The 11,875-nt window shown below is 38.9% G+C and overlaps 1 pseudogene; it reads left to right on the forward strand.

The window, feature by feature from the left end:
• Nucleotides 1-7,453: 7,453 nt before the first annotated feature.
• LOC113619418 (putative ATP-dependent RNA helicase DDX27) lies at nucleotides 7,454-11,488 on the forward strand (annotated as a pseudogene).
• Nucleotides 11,489-11,875: the final 387 nt, after the last annotated feature.

Genomic DNA, 11,875 nt, shown 5'->3' on the forward strand with positions numbered 1-11,875 from the left:
GGGCCTAGAGGTCAGAGAGCTTCTCCTATTGGCCTTAAAGAAGCGAGGTACTATGTTGTGAAAGAACCTGTGAGACGGCAAGGTAGCAAGGACCTGAGGTTGGTCTCAAGTTATGGAGAGCAGCCCCAGATGACAGCTAGCAAGGAAATGGGGTCCTCAGTCTCACAATTGAAAAGAATGGAATTCTCCCAACAACCATATGAGCTTGGAAGAGAACCTTGAGCTCCCTAAAGGAATGCAGCCTGGCTAACACTTTCATTACAGCCTCGTCAGACCCTAGCAGAAGACCCACTTAAGCTGTGCCTGAACCCCTGACCCAGGGAGATCATGAGATAATAAATACATGCATGTTGTCTTAAGCCTCTGCATTTGTGGTAATATATTACATAGCACTAGGCAACTAAATCTGTATTAGTCAAGGTTCAGCCAGAGAAGCAGAAGCAGTAGGATGTGGCTTATGCAATTGAGGGGGCTGGCCAAGCAAGCCTGAAATCCATAGGCTGGGCAGGCAGGAAGCGAAGGGCATGGATCCTTTATCAGATATATGTACTGAAAATGTTTTCTTCACTTTGTGGCTTGTCTTTTCACCTCCTGATGAAATTAATTCTTCTTTTTGTTCTTTATGGTTAGTGCTTTCTGTATCCTATTTATGTTTTCTTTGCATAGTCCAATGTAGTGAAGACAGTCACCCATGTTTCCTTCAAAAAATGTTATTATTTCACCTTTCACATTTTGATATTTACTTCATCTGAAGTTTAAGTTTTTATATGTTAGGAGGTAGTGTCAATATTCATTGTTTTCCAAATGTATATTCAATTTATGACACTATTTATTAAGAACATTTTTTAAATTATATTTGAGTGATGTGTTTGTCATAAATTGTTCATTGGTTGTATATACATTTGTCTATTTCTAGAGTTTCTATAATGTGCCATGGGTCTATCTGTCTACATGTCAATATCACACTGTCCTAATTACTATGGTTTTGTAATATATTTTGATAACTATTAGTATATATTCTCCAGCTTTGTTATTATTAAGATTGCCTTGGTTATCATTGGCCCCTTGCATTTTCATGTCAATTTTGGAACCAGCTTGTCAACTTCTACAAAATAATTCTGGGATTCTGATCAGTTTTTCATTGACCCTAAAGATCAATTTGGGGATGCCTGATATCTTTATAATATTGCATCCATGAAAGTGGTATATCCTTCCATTTATTTAGCTACTCTTTCAATTCTCTCATTGTTTTGTAATTTCTAGTATTGTGGTCTTGCCTATCATGTTTTCAGATTTATTTCTAGGCATTTTATGTTTTTGATGTCACTATAATTGGTATCATTAAAATTTTTTTATTTTCTATTGCTTTATTACTTGTCTATAGTTACACAATATAGTTATATGCACTGGCCTTGTATCAGTGTCCTTGCTAAATTCAGTTACTTCTAATACTTTAGCTATAGGTTCTTTTGGATTTTTTTCACAAAAGTATTCATGAACTGTGTGTAGTAAGTCAGTTGCATTGAAGATACCAAAAATGAGGAAACAAATGAGACTCCATGGTTATTTTGATATGTCTTTCTTTTGTTTGGGAGGGAAAAACATAACTACAGATAAAATTAAAATAATTATAAGGAAATCATACAACTATATATTAATAAAGTAAAATCCAGGAAAACAATAGAGAATTTTGCAGGAAAGATGTGTATTCCAAAATTGGCTTACGGGTTTTTGGTAGCTTACCAAGTCTGAGTTATCTCACTAGAAGAGTAGGTTTACAGACATGCTGAGCACTGGAATTTCACTATCCCTAGCAAGGCCACTTCACTGATCTGGAAGCTTCCTTTGTTACAGAGTGGCATAGCTCTTCTTTGCTCCTACCTCTCCACCTCCCACAGGTATATATATGTAGAATATTTAGGGGCAGGACTATTTCACTATAATATTGGAAATGGTACATGTGGATCACTTATGCCTGGCTTCAGGTATAGATAAATGCAACTTCAGAAAATTGTGTACCCTCTACCACTTCTCTACTTCTAAGTTTTCACCCAATAAACCCAATTTTGTATGTGTACTATACTGTATGTAGAATTGGTAGATTTAGCAAGTAAAAATATAGTTAAATTTGAATTTTAAGTAGATAATTTTAGATATACTTTCAGGTAAAGCACAAATATGATATTTTAATGTAAGTATGTCCATTTAATATTTAGGATATACATTTACCAAAAAAAATTTTTGTTTACCTGAAATTTAAATTTAACTGGGTGTCCTGTATTTTACCTTGCATCCTTTAGTAATACATGGTTTTAGTAGTGTGTGTCTTCAGCCCTTTATAGGACATTATACCACATACCCTCTCCCTTATTTCCAGTTTTGTGTATTTGTATTTTGTTTACTTTTTATTTTTATTTATTTATTTTTGTTTTTTTCTCGGTATGTTGTGGCCTCTCCCGTTGGGGAGCACAGGCTCCGGATGCGCAGGCTCAGCGGCCATGGCTCACGGGCCCCACCGCTCCGTGGCATGTGGGATCCTCCCGGACCGGGGCACGAACCCATGTCCCCTGCATCGGCAGGCAGACTCTCAACCACTGCGCCACCAGGGAAGCCCTTGTTTACTTTTTGATAGGTTAGTTTGTATTTGTATGTTGCTTACTTTTTATTGATAGGCTAATTAGCATTTAGTTTTTTATTTTATTTATTTATTTTCATTTACATATCTATGTTGTATTTTATTGCTTTGGCACAAAGACTATTGCAAAGTGCACAAGGAAAGATCAGCTATGATGTAGTCTTCAGTTAAAATGAATTTCTGCTTATAATGCAGACAATTTTCTGGAGGGCATTAAAAAAAAACAACTAAGTCATATAAGAGCATTTGATTAACTCTTAAATTAACCAACATTGCCTTTTAAATAGCTAGTGAGAAATAAGAATGATACAATTTACATATTTGTCAATGTCTACTGTAAGTTGTATTTTTCTAGACTTGATATTTAGAGAACAATAATACTAACATTAGTATTTAATTACTGGGTGCCTGCTATGTGCCTTGAACTGTTCCAGACGATTTAAATATTTCATTTAAATAACATATCAAGTCTCTGTGCTAAGTAATACTATTAATGCCAGAGTCAAATATTTTCAGGAAGATTAAATCAGTTTCTCAAGGTCTCTAAACTGGTAAGCCAAAGAGGAACGATTTGGTCAGAGGTCTATCATACACAGCCAGGAAGCAGTTAAAATTCACCTGCTACCAGCAGCAAAACACAGCTGAGCAAGGCTTGTGCAGGAGTTTGTTTAGATCTGCTGGATTCAATAAAACTAAAACATCTGTTTCGGTCACTGCACTGGACATGCTCTTGACAATAAAATGTATCTCATTTGATACTGGGAAAGGAAATTTAGAAATACTAGTAAAAATATTGTACTTGTTAGAAAAAAATTCTGAAAGACTTTGATAAGTAATCTCTTCTGCGGAGATGCTGTCCATCCCCAACTTCCATCCCTTCATGACCACACGAGTAGACATTACAGGACTCCAGAAAATACTTCCTTGATCTCTTTCACCTCCAAAAGAAGTTTAGTTGTGCCTCCTTGTTACTTCACATATTTGCTAATCTATTATTACAGAGGTTTATCAGTTATATTTTTCAATAGTCAGTGGGTTTAATTAAGTTATGCATTATTACTGTTGTATCTCCAGTATTTGGTACATATTCTGACACCCAGCAAGCAATTATTATATGTTTCCTAAATAGAAAAGGAAGAATAAACAGTTTCTATATGCATCAAATGGGTACCAGTTGCTGAAATTCATAAATGGAAGAGTTGAAGCAGTCTCAGGTAATTATAAAACTCTTCCTTAAAGATTTGTAGTAGAATATAACAATGTAATTCAGAGAATTTATGGGTAACATTTTATTAAGTAAGTGTTGGCCATATGGATATGATCTCTGCAGCCAAAGATCTTATTTGCTAAACTACCTGTAATGGTAACAATCATTGTGACATAACTTTTAGCAACCCCTTTTAAGGCTTCTGGATTTGTATTATAACTGTCATCTTTTACTATCATAGCTGATATATGGAAATTTGGTGACACTTTTTTTAAAAATTTTAAGCACACTAACTTCTTTTTCTAATATTTATTTATTTAGGCTGTGCCACGTCTTAGTTAAGGCACACTGGATCTTTGTTGCAGCATGTGAACTCATAGATGTGGCATGCATGTGGGATCTAGTTCCCTGAACTGGGATCGAACCTGGGCCCCCTGCATTGGGAGCGCGGATTCTTACCTACTGGACCACCAGGGAAGTCCCTGGTGACACTCCTATCTGGAAGAAAAGCCTTACAGAAGTTTTAACCATATGACTACGTCTTGTAAAATATAACATTCATATATGCATAAATGCATTTTCACTTCTATACACATAACATTTAATTTTTAAAATGTATATTTTGTCTCATTTTCAAACTTCTATCCATAGATTTAATTACTTGTATTGTTTTTCCTTTCTGCCTACATCATTATTAATTCTTTTCTTCTCTTTTCTTTGGTTCATCTGTTATTTGGTTTCCTACTTCCATATTTGCAGGCTTGGATAATTTTTTAAATTTTTTGTCAGTAATAAAACTATTTCCTATCATAACTGTTTCATTATATATTTATATAGTTATTTCAGTTGGGTTTTGATACTTTTTAAATTCATTTTCTCTCAAATATTTTGTTTTTGTGGTTCTACTTTCTCTTTCCTGTAGTTGGACCCTAAAATTAATTTTAAAGGAAAAGATTATCAGATTTAATATTTATGCTTTTTTAGAACAACAATCTATAGAGATAATTTTAATCTACTGTCACTTAGATATTTTTTATTATTATATCTCTGCCATAGATAGTAAAAAAATTGTTAGAAATATTTCCTGTCCTTGGTCAATATTACTCAGAATAGATGACTTTCTGGTCACCTTTTAAATATTTCCAAGACTAGACTTCATAAACTCCTTTGGTATCTCTAAATTAATACATACCTTTGAATAGTACTGCCTCTGGTACCATCTTTTGCCTTCCAATATATTCCCCAAGTAGCAGTTAGTATTTACATTTTGCCTAAATATTAAGTGAAGAAGAGAAAATCTACCAGGTTGCTTTCTTTTTGTATAAAAGGCCGTCTTTCTTCTTCCTTTTTTTCCCCCATGTTTTAGTATTTTAGATGACTTTACTGTTTTCAAAGTCTCTTTAATCTCATTTCATAATCAATGAAAATGAGCATGGAAGGACTTGCATTGTTCAGATGTTTGAACCAAGGTTAAGTGAGAGTAGGGAGTCTGCTAGAGACATCCTGGTAATTATCACATTACCAGTTATGGTGGCTACCACAGCAGCCTGCCTCGTGCCTCTTCTACACAAAATTTCATGTGCTAGTTCTTTGAGCTATTTTCAATAATAGCAATAAAGAGCTATTTCTCAGAAACAAATGATTGGAAACTAACACTTGGCAAATTCATGGCTCAGTGTTTTGTTTTGTTTTGTTTTGTTTTGTTGTTGTTAACTAGACTGCTGTACTTAAAATTAAATCCTCTCCTGGGCTCACAGCTGGTACTGCAAACACTGCTAATTGGACAGACTGAAGTGTGAAACTAAATATATATGTTGTCATTTTACTCAACAGTTTCTGGAAAATGTATTGCAGGTAAATCAGCAGGCATTAGCAAAGCTTTTGAGAAAGTACACATGAGGGTATTAAGCCTCATGATGGATGTTTCCCTACTAGAGCAAAGCAAGCATCTGACTTTTGTAGCCATTACTGAAGCAGCACAGATTTGTCATTCTGAAAACAAGTGAGACTTTTCCCTTATGTAATTTTGAACATTTTGATTGATTTTTGGATAATAGCCTTCCCAACTTTTTTTTTCTCCAATGTTATATTCCTCTCTCTTTGTCCTAGAGGAATACCAAATATCTCCTATTAAATAATTTCAATATATAGTTTTAAATGCCTTTCATTGTGTTGATTATACAGGAGGAACTTGTGAAATATGTGTCTAATGGCCTAATCAATAGGTAACCATATTTTACTCATTTTGTTTTTCATTCTGGAGTCTCAGTGAGATAGAAGCATTGGAAATCAGGCAATTAGTTACTTAAAAGGAAAGAAAAGAAAAATCTCATCAGAGTTCCTTTGGGACCCAGGGTGATATTTACTTATGTGGTAAGATTTTCTGTTCCAAACCTTTATAACTATGTTCAACTTCCAATTGGAAGATATTATTGATTAACTTTTAATTTAGAGGAGACAAGTTAAAGATAATGCTAGATTTCTCTGCATGGCAATCTCGATTCACTTTCCATTCTTTTCTGCCCTACTCTGCAACCCGTGAGAATAAATGTTACAAAAGACAACATCCAGGTGCTCTTGATTTCTGGCTTCTATATGGTTTTGGTCAGTGACATGCACTGCCAGAGATTTGAAGGTGGGAAAAGAAAGAGGTTGGGTATTTATTTCCTTTGTTCCTTCTCTGCCAGGTCATGGTTTGGTCAGTGGTTGTATTCATCTACCTAAGACTTAGTCTTTGTGACAGACATCTCCTGCTCTCAGCAGACTCCAAATCATTGTTTCTTCCCCTTGCCCATTCAGATATAATGATACTAATGTTCCATGAAGTTGCTAATCTCTGAGCATTTTATTATTCTTCATTGGTTCCGTTAGCTCTGTCCATACATCTATAAATTATCCTTTCTTGTACTCTCTTTAATTAAACTTTTGAAGATGAAATCTGTTTTCTGGTAGAATTCTGATAGAGAAAATAATTGGTAGCAGGGTTGGACTCAAGAATCAAACCCTCAGAATGGACTTCTGGGTTTTGGTGTATGTAAACTGAATGACTGAATGGACAATACGGACACTGAAAATTGATGTCATGACCATTGGGGGCATCAGATGAAGAGCCAGTGGAGGGCAAGTCAGTTGGAAGACAATGACAAAGTGGCACACAAGAGTGTGTGTTTGCTTTGTTCTGCATATGGTAGCTTTTTATCTAAATAAAAGGATGAAAATGGAATACAAATGACACAAGGGTGGACTGTGCTGGTCCATCCCCATTTTTACCTATATGTATTTTATGTGGCCTTCTTTCCAATGCCATGTGCTTTAGGAGGCTGACTTCTCCAGACTGTATCACCAAATATCTTTGCTATCTGGCTATTATTTGGGTATTTTCTCCCTCAATCAAGATTCATCTCTATAAATTAACCTTTCACTGAACTCTTTTAAAATCTTTGGTGTGCTATTTCCTGCCATGACCCTGACTGTTAAGACAAACTCCCTTAAGTACAAGGTGGAAGCACTGGATCTTCTTGACTTTGCAGTTTGTAACCTACATTGTCTTAGGAGAGAAGGAGCCTAAAGCCAAGTACTGAGCCTAGCGCGCCGCGCTGGTTTCCGGAAGTGGCTGCTGCGGCGACATGCTTGCGGAGCTGGGTTTAATCAGGACCATAGGCGAAGATGATGAGGTGCCAGAGGAGCCAGACTGACTCCGAAGACCAGGAGGAGGAGGAGCCCATTGTGCTGGGCAGAAAGCAGAAAGCCTTGCAGAAGAACCGCAGTGCCGATTTCAACCCTGACTTTGTTTTCACTGAGAAGGAGGGGATGTACGATGGCAGCTGGGCCATGGCTGACGTCATAAGCCAGCTCAAGAAGAAGAGGGCAGCCACGACATTAGATGAGAAGATTGAGAAAGTTCGAAAGAAAAGGAAAACAGAGGATAAAGAAGCCAAGTCTGGGAAGTTAGAGAAGGAGAAAGAAGCAAAGGAGGGCTCTGAACCTGAGAAGCAGGAAGACTTTGAAGGGAAAGATGAGGAAGCCACAGAAGATGAAGAATCAGAGACTGACTACTCGTCAGCTGATGAGAACGTCCTCACCAAAGCAGATACACTCAAAGTAAAGGAGCAGCAGAAGAAGAAAGGACAGGAAGCAGGAGGATTTTTTGAAGATGCATCTCAGTATGATGAAAACCTCTCATTCCAGGACAGGAACCTTTCCCGCCCTCTTCTGAAGGCCATCACAGCCATGGGCTTCAAGGAGCCCACACCGATCCAGAAGGCATGCATACCTGTGGGTGTGCTGGGGAAGGACATCTGTGCCTGTGCAGCCACTGGGACAGGTAAAACTGCGGCTTTTGCCCTGCCCGTCTTGGAGCGTCTGATCTACAAACCCCGCCAGGCTCCGGTGACCCGTGTGCTGGTGCTGGTTCCCACCCGGGAACTGGGCATCCAGGTGCACTCCGTCACAAGCAGCTGGCCCAGTTCTGCAGCATCACCACCTGCCTGGCTGTGGGCGGCCTGGACGTGAAGTCTCAGGGAGCAGCCCTCGGGCAGCACCTGACGTCCTCATCGCCACCCCGGGCCGGCTCATCAATCACCTCCACAACTGCCCTTCCTTCCACCTGAGCAGCATCGAGGTGCTCATCCTGGATGAGGCTGACAGGTTTCTGCTCCAGCTGTCACTTTGCTGGCCACTCTATAACAGTTCCTGGGACTTCCCTGGTGGTCCAGTGGTTAAGAATCTGCTTGCGGGCTTCCCTGGTGGCGCAGTGGTTGAGAGTCCGCCTGCCAATGCAGGGGACATGGGTTCGTTCCCCCGTCCAGGAAGATCCCACATGCCACGGAGCGGCTGGGCCCGTGAGCCATGGCCGCTCACCCTGTGCGTCTGGAGCCTGTGCTCCTCAACGGGAGAGGCCACAACAGTGAGAGGCCCACGTACAGCAAAAAAAAAAAAAAGAAAAAAAGAATCCGCTTGCCAATGCAAGGGACACGGGTTCAATCCCTGAAGATCCCATGTGCCGTGGAGCAACTAAGCCCTGCGCCACAACTACTGAGCCTGCACGCCACATCTACTGAAGCCCGTGCGCCTAGAGCTTGTGCTCCGCAACAAGAGAAGCCACCACGATAAGAAGCCGACGCACCGCAACGAAGAGTAGCCACCGTTCACCGCAACTAGAGAGAAAAGCCTGTGTGCAGCAACGAAGACCCAATGCAGCCCCCCAAAATAAATAAATAAATAAATGAAATATTTTTTAAAGAACAAAAAATACAGTTCCTCCCTTCCCCCCACACCCCCGCCTCATCCTTCCCTTCCTGCCTTATGTTCTCTGAGGTGCTACACCTCCTTGACCTCCCGCATTGTTACCTGAATGCTCGTGTGGTGGCTGTGTCCCTCTTCTCCCCAGAACTTCATGTTCGAGAAGGGCCGGCTTTGTGTTTGTGTTGCCTGCTGCCACATCCCAGTGCCAGGGCCGTGTCTAGAATCTAGCAGGTGCACAGTAGGTGTTGAGTAACTGGTCGACTGCCTCCCCTGAGCATTCTTGAGGCCTGAAGGAGGTAAAGGAGATCGTTCTAAGCCAAGGGAATATGATCTGATTTAGGTTTTAAATATCAAAAATATCAGTGTCTCAAAAGACCAAGAAAGGCTGTGGAAGTTTCAGACTGAGACCAAAGAGACACGACAACTAAAGGTGATACCTGTCCCTCAACTGCAGCCTAAACTGGACAAGAAATACTGTGAAGGATTGGGTGGGTTGAAAAAATTGGAATCACAGTAATCTCACAGATGACTATTACCTGCAAAGAGAAAGAGGTTCCTTTCCTAGTGGAGAGAGCTGGTAGACACCACTTCAACCAAGTGACCAAACTGTGATGCTGGAACAAACTTCTGTCTCCGGATGGAGTGAGAGTGAGGTGCGCGGCTGCCCCCCACCCCGCTCCCAGCAATGATTGCTGAATCCAGTCACTGGGGAATAATTAGACATATTCAGAGTGTGAAAAAGGATAAGAGGACTTTGTAGACTAAGGGAGACTAAAGAGATGTGACAACCAAGTACAACGTAGGAACTGTCATTCCTGACTAAAAAAATAAGAACACAGCTCTAGAATGACGTTTTGGGGACAGTTAGGGAAAACTGAATATACATTGTACTTTACTTTAGATATCATTCAGACACTTGAATTTCTCAGGTGTGATAATGACATTGTGTTTATGTAGGAGAAAGTCACCGTTCTTAGGGAATGTGTGCTGAAATATTTAGGGGTCCAGTGTCATGATATCTGCAACTTAATAGCATATGATTCAGCAAAAGAAAAAAAAGAAAGACTAAGCAAATATGGGCAAATGATAATTCTTGGTGAATCTTGGAAAAAGGGTAAAATAACACTAATAAAATAAGTAAATAAATGAGCCTGAAACATAACCAATGACAGTATCAAAAAAAAAAAAGAAAGACAAGTACTGCTCCCTCTTTTGAGGAATCTTTCTGTGCTTCTGATTTGTTTTCTGTTAGCAATGGGCCTCTATTATGTGATCTGTACATCTCCATCCAAGACTTGGTATGGTAGCTGGACAACAGCTGGGCCTGTTAGGCCTGTTAGGGACCTGTTAGCATATAGACTTTCTTGTCTTTCTGGAAACAATAGCAACAAGCTATTATACTATGAGAAACCAGTCTTAAAAGTAAAAGTCATAAATAAAATTGGCCACACCATTTTCTAAAAATGGTGGTATACTCTGAGAAAGAAGAGAACACACTCAGAAATAAGAGATAATCAAGACTCATATATCTTAGTTCAGGACACTGAATGATTATTGGTAGAGAGAAAAATTCCTGATTCTGACAAAGGTGGGAGTTTCTTAAACTCTGTCCAGTCTCTGTGAAACATATTTCAAGTTGGAAGAAAGGGAATAAGCTATGAAACAGACAAGGAAGACTTCCTTTCACAGTGTATGAGAATCATAATAGCTTGGGAGAAACCTGCTTTGAAACATCAGTATTGGCTACAGTGAGAAGAGCCAATAGTACAGCAGTGGTGGGAAGGAGCCTGTGTACCATTTTTGGTATCTGCACTATCAAAAGAAACGGTCAAGGGCATATAACAGGCATACGCTTGCAAAGACCTTACAAAGTGAAAGTTCTCCGTAAGTCTTAGTTCTAGTATCTGTAATACTGGTTGAGGGATGAGAGTGAATACCATTATGACCGTTAACACTTTTGGTGTGGTTTAGGGATTCTGTTATAGGTACTGATTGTTACTACTATATATTGAAGCACTGCTGTGTGCTAGACAGTGTATGGCACTTGGTATACTTTTTCATTAATGCTAACAACTTTTCAAAGTACCTCTATGCTTATTTTGTCTATAAAGAAACTAAATATGAGTAAATTTTATTGTCATCTAAGTTACAGACCCATTAGGTCCTGAAGTCTAGATTCAAAACTTATTCTTACCAGTCCCTAGGATATAATCAACTCTCAATATGCTTGCTGACTAAAGGCCCCAGTATTGGCCTAAGATTGTGTTTTAGAGAAATACCTTTCCTTTTACTATTAATGTTTCCACGGGGTTGTTTTTATATTTTCTTTCTTTTTTTTTTCAGTTGCAGAAAGGCTGAGGTCAACCCATAAAAAGAAACAGAGAAAAGAGAATGGAGAGTGAAAGACCTGGCAATAGCTTAATAGCTTTTAGGCCCTGGATTCATGAAAAACCTAGTTGGCTTAGTTTGCATTGTTTTCTTCTGTTGGTCTCTGGTATGTTTCTCTCACTTGCAACAAAAGGAATGTCAACTAGTAAACTGAAGATCTGGAAAATAATGGTCATTATCCTGGGAATCTGAATCATTAGCCTAATGATAAGCTAATTAAATTGGCCTTCCTTTGCTGATAGGCTGGCTTTTGCTTTAGTTTTATTCTTTAGGCATGTCCTAGTTTGTGAGAACAAGTAAACAAAACACATTTTTCCTTGTAATTATTACCAAACACTTACCTTATGGATAAGATACTTTAAAATCTTTCTTGAGATTTAGCACAGAACTCCAATATTCCT

The sequence above is a fragment of the Aethalodelphis obliquidens genome, unplaced genomic scaffold (assembly GCF_003676395.1).
Source record: "Aethalodelphis obliquidens isolate GAN/ISIS:26980383/991018 unplaced genomic scaffold, ASM367639v1 scaffold7, whole genome shotgun sequence".
NCBI lineage: Eukaryota > Metazoa > Chordata > Mammalia > Artiodactyla > Delphinidae > Aethalodelphis > Aethalodelphis obliquidens.